The sequence below is a fragment of the Drosophila arizonae genome, chromosome 3 (assembly GCF_054131065.1).
Source record: "Drosophila arizonae isolate 15081-1271.41 chromosome 3, UAZ_ARI_1.0, whole genome shotgun sequence".
NCBI lineage: Eukaryota > Metazoa > Arthropoda > Insecta > Diptera > Drosophilidae > Drosophila > Drosophila arizonae.
In genome coordinates this window covers 20697568-20711785 of record NC_142923.1, presented here as the reverse complement: position 1 = coordinate 20711785, position 14218 = coordinate 20697568, and the positions used below count along the sequence as shown (strand labels likewise).

The following is a 14218-nucleotide window of genomic DNA, read 5'->3' as shown; positions in this document are numbered from 1 at the left end:
CGGCAACACCCCCAACAGCAACAACAACAGCAGCAACAACTGTTGCCCTATTTTGTTGTTCTATAGAAATTAGTTAGTTTTGTTCTTGTGCCATCGAAATTTGACCTTGGCTCGTTATGTCGACTGATTGCTAATTGTTTATTACATTTTGTTTATACATTTTTTGGGGCGTTTGATTAATGAGCCAGCGTAAAGGGAAAGTGTTTTGCTTCGTAATTAGAATTAATTCAAACCTCTTTTTTTTAATGAAAAAATAATATTAAAATTGAAAAAATAATATTAAAATTGAAAAAAAAAAATTTAATTTAATTCTAAATTGTAGAAAAAATAATTTAATGAAACATACATGATAGAGTTTTAAATAAAAGTAACATTTTCGATAAGCTTAGCAGATTAAAAACAAATATATTATGTACTTTAATTTATTTTTTAATGGTAGCTTAAAAAATATATATAAATTTTTAAAAATATTAAATTTAAATATATAAAATAAAATATAAAGAAAAGTATTCAATTTTAATTTTTAAATTAATTTACAATTTATTTTTGAAAAATTTTTAAATATCTGTATTTTAATTTTAGAATAAACAATATATAAATGATTAATTGATCTTCAAAGAAACGTTTTCATTACTATAAGAACAAAAATATATAAATATATCTATATATATAAAAGAAAGTTGTGTAAAAGTGAAGACTGCTTATAACTTGATTTGGGCTGAACCAATTTTCATGGTTTTTGATTTGTTGGATTTGTCTCCGCAACGAGTTTAGTATAGGGTCTTAAAAATACTGAAAAAATTTGCCGAATACTTGAAAAACGCGGTTTTTTCCCCAAATGTTCAAATTTTTTTTATACCCAGTAGGCTTGGTAACAGTGACAGTTTTGACAATAGTGTAGAAGTAAATAAACAAATGTAGTCAATCAGTCTACGGTCTCCTGACCTCGAGCAGACCTGACTATTCAAAAAAAAAAAAAAAAAAAAAAAAAAAAAAAAAAAAAAAAAATTTCAAATCAAAAGGAAAAATATTTCAAATCAAAAATCTGCAAAAAATCAAAAGATTAAAACCTGACTGTTCAAAAAATAAATAAAAAATTAAAAATTCGAAATTAAAAAAGAAAAAAGGTAATTATTAAAAAGTGTATTTTTGGCTTTTTATATTTTCGGACTTTTAAACTTTATAAATATTTCAAATCAAAAATCTGCAAAAATTAAAAAAAAAAAATCAAAAGATTAAAACCTAACAATCAAAAATAAATAAAAAATTCAAAATTCAAAATTCGAAATTAAAAAAAAAAAGTTAATTATTAAAAATTGTATTTTTGGACTTTTACAAAAGCTAAATATCGAAAGTTCAGGTATTTGTTTGTCTCAAACATAAATTTGTGTAAATTATTTATATTTATATTTCTCGATTGTTTTATATGGTTTTGTGCGAGGGCAGTATTACTATTAATAAAAATGCCGCGTCCTAGAAGATCTAATCTTTCCCGGCGGACCCATAATGCAATTAGGCAACGGAATAGCGCGAGTCAATTATCTGACGAAGAGCGAGAAATCGCCCGAGAAAGGCTCCGCGTTAGTACCCAGGGAAGAAGGGCCTTAATTCGTGCTTCTCAAAGAGAGGCAGCCCGTGAAATGGCAATAAGAAATGGTTCAAGGATTGATTTGAATCGAGCAGCGTTTCGATATGATTGCACCATTGATTACAGCTTGAATCGTTTAGTTTGCATTGGTCCAATGGACGTTGTTTGCTAGCATTGTGGCGCATTGAAGTTTGCTGGTGAAACGCCCGGTTTGTGCTGCCTTAGTGGTAAAGTGACATTGCCATTAGCGGTCACCATAGCCATTGCGTTCCCTGCTTTATGGCGAAACACTAGAATCACGACATTTTCTAGCGAACACTCAAAAATACAATGCCTGTTTCCAAATGACATAATTTGGGGCGGAAAATATTGGAGACGGATATTTAAGGTAATTTACGTTAAAAATTTTATTTTCTATGACTGCCAAAAAAAAATTTGGAATAATGTAGTTTGTTAGATTTCTGTAAATAGTGTTTGTAAATATAACTATAACTATGGCTTTGAATTTAAAGATTCAAGGCCAGATTTGCCATCGCATTGGATCATTGCAACCTATTGAAGATGCACAGCAAAAATTCTTGCAAATATACTTCATGGGCAATATGGAAGAACAACTTGACCGGCGTCAAGAAATGAACACAGCTATGAAAAGAGCAATTCTCCATGATTTGCATGCTTAGAAATTTAAACCAACCAAAACTGTGCAATGGAACGCGTTTGGTGATAAGAAAACTGATGAGCAATGTGATTCACGCGTTGATACTCAAAGGAAAATTTAAAGATGAGGAAGTTCTTATTCCTAGGATTCCGATGAGCTCAACAGATATGCCCTTTGAATTTAAACGAATTCAATTCCCGCTTCGTCTTGCCTTCGCCATGACGATCAACAAGTCACAGGGCCAATCTTTGACTATTTGTGGCCTCAATCTAGAAAATGCGTGTTTTTCTCATGGTCAATTGTACGTGGCATGCTCACGTGTTGGCAAACGATCCGCATTATTTGTTCTTGCACCCGACCAAAAAACGAAGAATGTCGTTTACAACAAGGTGCTTGAATGAAAATCCGATTAATAAATTTATCAGTGTATCCCAGCCTGAACAACATAGCTTTCAACAATTTTTTACCTAGAAATAATATAGAGGGCAATGCAACGTTTGCCGGGCCAGCTAGTTATGAATAAAACTAAAAGAAATTAAAGCATAATATTTGATATATCGAATTAATTTTACATTATATACACTGTTTTCTCTATAAATCCTTTCCATTTCAAAGGTATGCATTATTGCAATTTCAGATCTAATCGAACACATTTATATACAACGCTCTCTCCCTCCCATCACTACATGAAACCTGATTTCAATATCATCAGCAATTGACGCTTAAATGTTTTTACGAATGTCAAAAACATAAACAACACCCGGTGCGACCGCAGACTTCAGCTGCTTACAACGCCTATGTGAAACCGCATCAACATCAGCTAAATCATCATCATTAACACGATGATGACCATGTTGATGAGCAGCGTTTGGTTGTCAGGCCACGTAGCTATAAATGAATCTGTCACATTATTTCGGCAATGATGTTGACAACATCAACATCAACAACAACAACAACAACAACATCGACTACCAAAAAATCCCCGCGCGTGCAATATTTATCATGTCACATCATATTTTTCTGGCATTTGTACGTCACAGCATCCAGCCACCCATTTCCAACAAAAAAAAGCCCAGCAAGAAAATGCACTCAGCAAAAAAAGATTATCATTGAATCAAATATATATATTTTTTATATATAAATTGTAAATACATTAAATAAAATTAAATATATATTAAAACACGTATTTTAAAAATATTTACTACCTTTTTTTGTACTTTACAATTTATTTGGTTTTATTTTCATTATTATTATTATTATTTTTTTTTTTTTTTTTTTTTTTTTTTTCTTAATTAAGATAGATTTTATTTTCATTATTATTATTTTTTTTTTTTTTTTTTTCTTAATTAAGATAGATAAAACAAACAAAATTAAAAAAAAAAATGTTAGCGAGCATTAAATTAAATAAATTTTTACCCAAACCTCTTTTTTCAAGATAAACAAAAAACATTACAGAAATACAGAAATTATTTTGAAAACTCTCAACAAATGGATGCCAACATAACCAAAAACATTTAATCAAGTAACTGATAAAAAATTAAAAATTAAAATTAAAATTCAATAATTACCATTAATAGAAAATTATTCATAGATGAGATCAAAATTACAAATTACAATATATTACAATATATAAAATAATTATAATATATAATAATAAAATCATTAAAAATAAGTATGTTAAAATAAATATAAGTGAGATATTTTTAAAATATATATTTATTTTTTTTTTTTATGTAAAACAAAAACTAAAACTTTTTTTTAAACAACAACAAATTTAAGGTACTAGTGTAAAGTATCAGAGTTTAATATATATTTTTCATTTCGTGCTGGCTTAATTTAAAGCAAACCCAGACTAGCATTTCTCCAAGTGTATAGCCACCCCCGCAGCAGTCCACTAACTCCCTTAAGCAGCTGATAACATTTTTCACACACGCTACAGCAGCAGCAGCAGCGGCAACAACAACAGCTACTACAAGAACAACAGTGGCTGCGGCAGCAATCACAACCCCTTCGCTGGGCAAACGAGGTGGGCGTTGCGGGATGTTGGATGGGACAGGCGTTGCCACTGCCATCAATTGCAGTCATCAACCACCGCCAGGGCTGCCAGCTGCCAGTAGCGCAGCACCCGCACCAACCACACACCCCTACCGACCACCGCCCACCGCCCATCGCCCCTCTGCCCGCTCGCCTCTTGCCTTTGGCTGCTCATTGAATTTTCTGCTGATTTCATTTCGACTTCTTTTGCTCCGCTGGGAACAACTTTTGAGACTGAAGCTGAAGCTGATGAGGATGTTGATTGTTGTTGTTGCTGCTGTTCCTGCTGTTGTTGTTGTTGTTGTTGCTGTTGCTGCTGCTGTTGGTTGCGTCTGTTTTGGCTGTAAATATTTTTGGCAATTGTTGACGCCCGGCGCCCTCCCTCAGCTAGAGCAAATTAATGATGCTTTTCCCCGCTTTCCCTCCGGCTGAAAGCGAAATTCCAGCCAAACGGCAATTGCTTATAAATTAAATGACTTGTTGTTGTTGTTGTTGTTGCCTTACCCCGTTTTTATCACACTATTTAGCCTTATATATTAACACTTTCGCTGACTGGTAGCTGAATGTGTTGCGTGAGTGCGTGCGTGTGTGTGTGTGTCTATGGGTGTGTGTGTGGGTGCTGGGGGTGTTGTTGTGCTGTTTATGTTGATGAAGACATTAAATTTAAATTTACGTTTTGTTGTTTTGCCATTTGCATTTCATTTGAAATTATGTTGTCAAGCTTTAAGTGCTCGATTTAAGTATCCGCTAAAGGTCAAAGAAGGTCAAACATTTGGTAGAATAGTTAAATAATGCTCAAAAGAACTTAATATTATGGAAATCAATTTTAGCTGACTTTTCAAATAAAATATATATACTATAATACATACATTTATATATCGCAAATGATGATGATTTTTTTATACATTATATTTTACAATGGTTTTGGGCTCTTGCTTGGAGGACTGGGTTGATAAGCAGCTCTTAGAGCCTACAGTAAAAACTTGATTACAGTTTACAGACCTATTGGAAATATCCCAATAGAAGAAATTAAGCAGCTATCTCGCTCGATATTCTGTCTCATTCTCTTTCTAGTAGCTTCTCTACATATTGCAGAGAAATCCCTATTTCGCTCTGCGACCGGCTCTCAATCCTATTATCCTCTACCACGGTTCATTTTTTGTGTCTCTCTGTCTCGCTCTTTGTTCGTCTTTTCCTTCATAATCTCTTTCTGTCTCTGTCTCTCTCTCTCTCTCTATCCCTCACTCTCTCTATCCCTCACTGTTCCTCTTTTCTTCTAATCTCTCTCTCCGTCTCTCTTTTCGTCCTCTCATTACTTCCTGCCTTTTTCTTGCTGTCTTTCTATCTCACTCTCTCTCTATTTTTCTAACCCTCTCTCTCTCTCTCTCTCTGCACTTCTTTCTGTCTCTCGTTACTTCTCACAAGTTTTTTTCTTTCCTCTTTCCTCGCTTTCCTCGCTTCCACTCCCTCTCTCCCTCACTCTTTTCCTTTCACTCTCTCTCTCTCTCTCTCTCTCTCACACACTCTCAGTCAGCCCTTTCCGCTTTCTGTCCATTTCCATCACCATGTGCTTCACTGTCTCTGTCTTTGTATATCTCCCTCTCTGTCTCTCTCTTTCTTTATCCCTCAGTCTCAGTCTCTCTCTCCCTCAATCGATTTGTCTATCGACATCTGATCATTATTATTTAGGTTGTCTATACTTCATAATGCTCAACAAACTAACTTTAATTTAATTTCATAATCTAAGCAACTTTTAAGTGATGCATGCTCGAATACTTTGAGCTTAAGATGTTGTGCAGCGAAGGCTGAATGAATTCGGCTTGAAAGAAGAGAAAGAAGTGAAATGCGGCTAGAACTTGGAGCATTTCATCCATCAACACCTGCAGTGAAATCCGAAATCAAGCAGGCCAGGGCAGTCAACAAGCCGTTACAAAGATGAGAGCCAAGTGCAGGTGGAAACAGAGAGAGGGAGAGACTTAGACTGAGAAGGGAAATCGCGTAGAGAATTATATATATAGAGGGTAGCATAGCGAGCCGCACTTAATGCAAGGACCAGCTGCCCAAGTACCGCAAGTTGTCGTCCTTCTTCCTACTTCTACTTCTTCTTCCTCTGCTGTTGCGGCTTCGCCTGCTTCATCTTCTTCTTCTTCTTGTTCGGCAGAGTCCTTCTGGCAACACTCTCAATTAAAATGTCCTCGCTTGGTAAGCGTAAACGTTCAAGAGGCCATGAAAACTCCTTATTACACACAGTGTCAGCGCTTGCCCCAAGCCAAGGAAGCACCACCATTCCTCAGGCTGGCGAATATGGCGGTCTGGCCCGCCTCCTGCCCTGGCAGCACCTACTACGTGTTAATAACGCGAAATGCGCTGGTAAAAAATTTTTTTTTTTTTTTGTATTTTCAAGTACACACTTGAGCGTGCCACACGCCTCAGTGCCCCGCCCCATGGCCACGAATGTGGCAAAGCAGCCGTCGTCCTCACCGCTACCCCCAGCCCCAGCCCCAGCCCCAGCCCCAGACCCTTCCTGCCAGTGCAGCCACAACTACTTGAAATACAAAACGCGCCACAGAAAATCATTTTAGCGCGTCGGCAACACTCGGACAGCCAGGACAGGCACACACAGGTCGTCGGTTCCAAAAACGCCAACTGCGAACACTTTAAAAATGCTTTTTTCGGGCGCTCCTTTTCCCTTTTCCTAGCTGGCCGAGAAATTTGAAACACTTCAAATATTTGGGCTCAAGCAAAGCGATGGCAAAGTATTTGGACAACTTGTCGCCAGCATTAAAAATAATAATAATAAAAAAAAAATCAAAATAAAAATAAAAAAAATCAAAATGAACCAAGAGCACTGCGCGACATGAGAAATTTTAAACCCAAACGTCAGCTGTGCCACTTAAAATATATACTCCCGCCCTCGCTCTCCACGCCCTTCCCCCTCTCTATCGCTCACTCTGCTCTCCCTGTTTACATTTGCCATATTGACTTGAAATAGAAATAACAAACTGTTAAGTATTTGCACATTACACAAACCCCCACAGCGTACCACCCTCCCCGCCGCCCCTTGAGCAGACATTTTAGAGCCAACTTCCGGTTAGAGTTCTGCCAGAAACATGTGTCTCGCTTTTCAGTTTCTCATGTCCGTCCGTGTGAGCTACGCCAACTTTGATGCTGCTCAAGCAGCTCGGGGCAATAAACGTCAGACATCCTTTTGTATATTGACACCTGCAGGAGGCGGGCTTCTTTGGCCCCGCGCGAAAAGTCATCTTGGCTACATTTGGCGGCTAAAGTTCAGGTGGGGCCCGTGGCTCAAGCCGTCACATTTGACAGGATGTATTTTCGAATTTTATTGCTTTCAAAAAGTTTGACACGTTCACGACAAATCGCCAAAAGTTCGAGGTGCTTCATGTGTGTGGCTGTGTGTGTGTAAGGGACGAAAGATATTGAAGTTTTTAATGTTTGATAAACTTTTGATTATTAACATGGAAATATTTATTTTCTTAATTTTTGTTAATATGAGGGGACTATGAAATGCATTGGAAATTAGAATATTATTATAATAACTGGCCCAAGTATATTAATTAATTTTTGAAATCTATATACCTTGGCTTTATACACCAGAAAATTCGTCGATTCGAGAAGAGCCACCCCCCTTTGACGAGCACCTCGCTACGCCCCTGCTGGCACTTGAATTAGGATCGATTTGGATAAGAGGAGGAATGTCGCTGAGAGCGCTGAGAGAACACACACTACTACAAATTAGAAAAAAAATCACACAAACAATTTAAGGATTTATATTAGGGATTCCAAATAGGATTTTTATATATTGATATCCTTAATAAAAATATATATATAATATACCAAAAATATATATAATATACAACAATATATATAATACACAAAAACGTCTAAAAAATGCATATGATTCAAATATAAATTTAGATTAGTGTAGAATTCATGCCTGTGATTGTTAATAAGATTTAGGAAAGATAGTAATGTGAAATGATGACTTGTTTCCCTATATATTGTATAATGAAATAAATAAATGAAATAAAGATCATTTTTAGTTAAACTTTAATGTTTTCAATTCTTAAAGAACATATTGAAGTAACTAAAATAAAATATCAAAAATATCAAAAATCGCAAAATGTATTTTTTATTAATTTATTTACTTTATTTATTTATATTTTTTTATTTTATTTTATTTATTTATTTTTTATTTTTTATTTGTACACTTATAGCCAATCTTCAAGGAGGAACCATTAGATATATGAATACAGTGAACAACATTAATATTAAAAAAAAAAATTTTTTGTAAATTTTAAATTTGTCAATTTCAAATACAAATAAATCATTTAATAATTGAAACTTAACAAATACAAATGGTAAATTGTAGATTGCAAAATTTATAATATTATTTAAAAATATTTTAAAAGATTCAAAGATTAACTTTTAAAGAGATATATATCAAAGCTCTTTCAAAGTTAATCTTTCAATGTACATATTATAATTATATATAAATATTTTTATTAATTTTGCAACTTACCATTTACACTTGTTAAATTGCAATTATTAAATGACTTATTTGTATTTAAAATTAGCATTAGAAAAAAATATATATATTATATTACAGTGAACACCCTGTATTTATATAATTAAAGGTTCCTCAAGGAAGACTCACCTCTTAACTCAGTGGGAGCTGAGTAGTCTCCCTTCCTTAAGCTTAAGTTAAGCCTCGTTAACTAAAGTCCAAATTCCATTTCAGTCTGATAAGAGTCTCCTAATTAACTTTGATTTCAGTTCCAATTTAAATGTCGACAAAATACCCTATATTATATATAATGTGCTGTCCCACTTTCGAGTGCCGCCCCCTGGTCATTGAGAGCATGTTTCTATGGCTTATCTCTCAGCATTGACAACACGAGTGCAAACATGCCAAGCGAATGTCTGAATGTGTTTAGAAAGCAGCTCGACTAATAGAATTAAACTGATAGCTAAATCAAACATTTAACACGCAGGCCTGCACACATGTCACAACCAAGAGAAGAAGAAGTAGAAGCAACAAGAACTAGCCATGCGCCCATTTGCCACCCCCTTTAGCTGTTGCTGTTGCTGTTTTTTTTTTTTTTTTTTTTTTTTTGGGTAGCTGCAACTGGAAACTGAAAACTTATGTCAATGGCACGCGTCTGCGGCACGTGACTTTAACATGAAAATCACGCGCAAGATCAACGCCAAGGGGAATTTTTGGGGGAAGACCAACGAGAGTGGGAGAGGGGGTCATCAGCAGCAGCTGAGGCAGAAGGAGAAACGGCACTCAGTCAATGCTGGCGACGTCTTGCAGATGCTTTTAAATTTAAATCGAATCAAATTGATTTGCAACCGACTGCCGAATGGCCCAAGGCCCCCAGCTCCCACTCTCTACCCGCCCATTCAGTCTTGCGCTCCGCTCCTGCTTAATTTGGTGGCACTGTCAACAGGGCACGCCCACTCAATGCTTTCGGCTATGGACAAGGCCTCTTTCGACTGTAGCCAGTGGCTTATTTGCTCGCCGCCCGCCAAATCCCTCTCACCCTCCCTCACACGCTTTGTTTGGCCATTTGACAAGTGTTTTGACAATATTTATTGAGCCGACCTTACATGAAACCCAGCCAGCCCCCTCCCCGGCCCCATGCACACTCCCTCGCCCATGGTAATTTGATTTACGTCGCGCTCTGTTTGAATGTCGTGGACACGTTTCTGCCTAATGGAGTTGCTCGAGTGGCGTGAATTTCAATTAAATTAAATCAAAATGTTGCATTTTTTATTAAGTCCATTAAGACGATGCTGGAAGGGTTTACGGCCCGCCCAGAGGCCCTCTCTAGTTGGGCCAAATTAAGTTAGCTGCTGGCATCTTAATATGCATACAGAAGTGGGTGCCTACCACTTGTCGAACCACTTGCACCACCAGCCAGCGGCACTTCAGCCAAGTGCTGATAGCGCCCCGGGTGGCACTTCCACAGGCATCTAACTGTAACTCCAGATATATATATATATGTATATATGTTAATATATATTTGCCTTTTTTTTTTGCTTTTATATTTAATGAACATCAAATCAAATTTGCATTCACATCGGCGACATGCATACAAAAATGTCGTTCATTAAATGTAACATACGCATGTTTTTTTAGAGGGAGAGAGAGAGAGAGAGAGAGAGAATAGAGTGTGAAGAGACTACAGACCTTGCATACAAAGATTCCGAGTGAAGCAAAGAAGAAGTGCGAATAATGTGTGTCATTTCAATTAAATGAAAAGAAAATAATTTTAAAACTTTCAGTTATAAAATTAGATTTACTTGAGAGTAGCTAAAAAGCTAAGTAATAATTTTAAATAATTAAATAAGGACCCGAATAAATATTCGTTTTAATAGCTTTATTGTAAGTTTAGCTGTTTTTCCATTTCTAATAATAATATTTCTATTACTAATATAAATTTTTTTATTTCGGTCTATTTAGCAATATTATGGAAAAAATGAGTATAATTATTTTAATTTCGTTTTAAATGTAGTTATAAGGTTTAAATCACGGTTTTAGTGCTGGTAGTATTATTATTATTTTCGGCCAGATCTGGCCTATTTCGAAAGGAATTGAGGGAAAAATTGGGATATTGCGGATTTTCAGCTTGTAGAAATTTGGAATGAAGATGAATGATGATGGATGATTATGATGGAAAATTACGAGACCCGAAAATTGATACGCTGATATCAGACCATAGTTAAAGCATAATAAAAAAATATATATGTATATAAATATATATATACAGTCCATTGATATGAGTACTCATTCCTTGTTTTATATAACATAATGTATAAATAAAAAAAATAACAATAATTATCATAATAAATTAAAATCTCTTAAATCTAACATAATTGTATAATGACTGTATAATTTTATTTTAATTATCTTTATTCCTATGGTAAAATAATAAAATGAATTTATCTCAATTCGTGCCCCCTGGTTATAGCATAATATTTATACAGAGCTATATGCTCTACTCATTTTCGTTTAAGCAACCCGTTGCAAATGAATTTCAAATTGCAACCAAACATTAAAAACTAATAACAAGAGTGAGCACAGTGGAGCAAAAAAATGTAATTGCACATGAAGCATATGCGCCGTGGGCCATGAACCGTGCTGTAAGCCACCCACATAGAAATCTGTGAAAAGCCAAAAATCAACAGAGCAATGGACCCAGCTGAAAGCAACAACAGTCGGAACAGGAATCGTAGGAATGGGGCAGGGGCGGCTGCACCCTTCGAGTAAACAATGCCAAAATGCTTAAGTAATTCAATTTGGCCAACTTAATGCCACAAGTTACCGCCGGAGGGCTAACAAGGCGGCTTCATATTTTGATATTGTTGCTATTGTTGTTTATTTACCATAAAAACCGAAATTCTATAAACTATATATAAATCTTTGTAGTTAAGGCATCGTACATCTATTAAACTTGTGGAAATATTGATCAGAATTCGCTCGCTTAATAAAAGGCATAGCCTTAAGAATTATTAAGAAACTGTGCTAAACACTTTTAGTGAATATGACAATAACAAAACTTGAAACTTGAGTTAGGACAGCTCCATGACAAAAGCTGAATGCTACAAGAATCGAAGTAAGGCACATCAATGCGAAAGGCTGAATAATATGAATTTGTTGTTCATGAAATAATGCCATAATGCCTTAATGCCACAAGTTACCGCCGGAGGGCTAACAAGGCGGCTTCATATTTTGATATTGTTACTATTGTTGTTTATTTACCATAAAAACCGAAATTCTATAAACTATATATAAATCTTTGTAGTTAAGGCATCGTACATCTATTAAACTTGTGGAAATATTGATCAGAATTCGCTCGCTTAATAAAAGGCATAGCCTTAAGAATTATTAAGAAACTGTGCTAAACACTTTTAGTGAATATGACAATAACAAAACTTGAAACTTGAGTTAGGACAGCTCCATGACAAAAGCTGAATGCTACAAGAATCGAAGTAAGGCACATCAATGCGAAAGGCTGAATAATATGAATTTGTTGTTCATGAAATAGAAAATTCATGATTCACAGAAATATAAATGCCCTTAGTTTAGATCTTCTAGTGAATTTCATGCAGAAGCGAAGTGCTCTGAGACTGCATGACAGAAGCTGAATGATATGACACTCGATGGATGGTACATCTATGAAACTTGTGGAAATATTGATCAGGCTTTGATCGCTAAATACAATAAAAGTCATAGCCTTATAATGATTAAGAAACTGTGCCCAACTCTTCTAGTGAATGTTACAAAAACAAAACTTCAAACTGCATGACAAAAGCTGAATGCTACGAGACTCAATGTAAGGTACATCAATGTTAATGACTGAATGCTGTGAAGCTTGTGTAAGCCCCGACTAATTACATAAAGATTTTCAATTTATAAGTTTAAGAATCTGTCAACACATCAAACCATCAGTTTATCAAAGCAATCAATTTCGATAACTCATCGATAAAAATTGATCGATTTCGATAACAGTTTATCGATTTCGATAACTATTTATCGATTTCGATAACTGTTTATCGATTTCAATAACTATGTCATTCACTCACTACGTGGGTCATCTCATCTCATCTAGTAAATGTGTAAAAGACTAGAGTAAGGGCAGCTGCATGAGAAAAGCTGAATGCTATGAGACTTCATGTAAGGTACATCAATGTCAAAGCCATCAGCATTGTACCAACCAATCAATCAATTTTGGATAGGTAATACTTGATTTCGATAACTCCTCGATAACTATTTATCGATTTTGATAACTATTTACCAACATCTTTGAAACTTTGAAATATTAATCATATTTGCTTGAAGCTTGGGTTAAGGCAGCTGCATGACAAAAGCTGACTGCTACGAAACTCCATGTATTACTAACCTCCATGTATTACTATTACTATACATTACTATACATCAATGTCCAAGCCATCAGCTAGTAGGTAATACTTGATTTGGATAACTACTCGATAACTATTTATAGATTTCTATAAGTATTTCGATAACTATTTATCGATTTCGATAACTATTTATCGATTTCGATAACTATTTATCGATTTCGATAACTATTTATCGGTTTCTATAACTATTTATCGATTTCGATAACTATTTATCGATTTCGATAACTATTTATCGATTTCGATATTTATTTATCGATTTTGGTAACTATTCCCCGACATCTATGAAACATGCGGAATATTGATCATATTTGCTTGAATCTTGGGATAAGTCAGTTGCATGACAAAAGCTGACTGCTACAACACTCGATGGAAAGTATTGCACTTAAAACTCGTGGAAATATTGATCATAATTTCTTAGCCCTGAAGAAAGCATAGCCATGAATGCCTCTGAAACTCTGAGCCAACTCATCAAGTAAATGTAAATGTGTAAAAAACTAGAGTAAGGGCAGCTGCATGACAAAAGCTGAAAGCTACGAGACGCCATGTAAGACACATCAATGTCAAAGCCATCAGCCAATCAATTTTGGATACTTCATTTCCATAGCTCCTCGATAACTATTTATTGATTTTGATAACTATTCACCAACATCTATGAAACAATTGGAAATATTTATCATGTTTGCTTGAAACTTGGGTAAAGGCAGCTGATTGACAAAGGCTGACTGCTACGAGACTCCGGTGTATGGTACATCAATGACAAAGTCATCAGCATCAATAAATCAATTTTGGATAGGTAATACTTGATTTCGATAACTCCTCGATAACAATTTATGGATTTAGATAACTATTCACCGACATTTATGAAAAATGTGGAAATATTGATTATTGGGTTAAGGCAGCTGCATGACAAAAGCTGACTGCTACGAAACTCCATGTATTACTAACCTCCATGTATTACTATTACTATACTATACATCAATGTCCAAGCC

The 14218-nt window shown here is 35.1% G+C and overlaps 1 long non-coding RNA gene across 1 annotated transcript; it reads left to right on the top strand.

The window, feature by feature from the left end:
* The first annotated feature begins 658 nt into the window (after positions 1 to 658).
* Positions 659 to 3443, top strand: LOC149269855 (uncharacterized). Its single transcript, XR_016269257.1, has 4 exons — positions 659 to 1360; positions 1447 to 1976; positions 2101 to 2861; positions 2959 to 3443. It is a non-coding gene; the product is annotated as an uncharacterized LOC149269855 (long non-coding RNA).
* The last annotated feature ends 10775 nt before the right edge of the window (positions 3444 to 14218 follow it).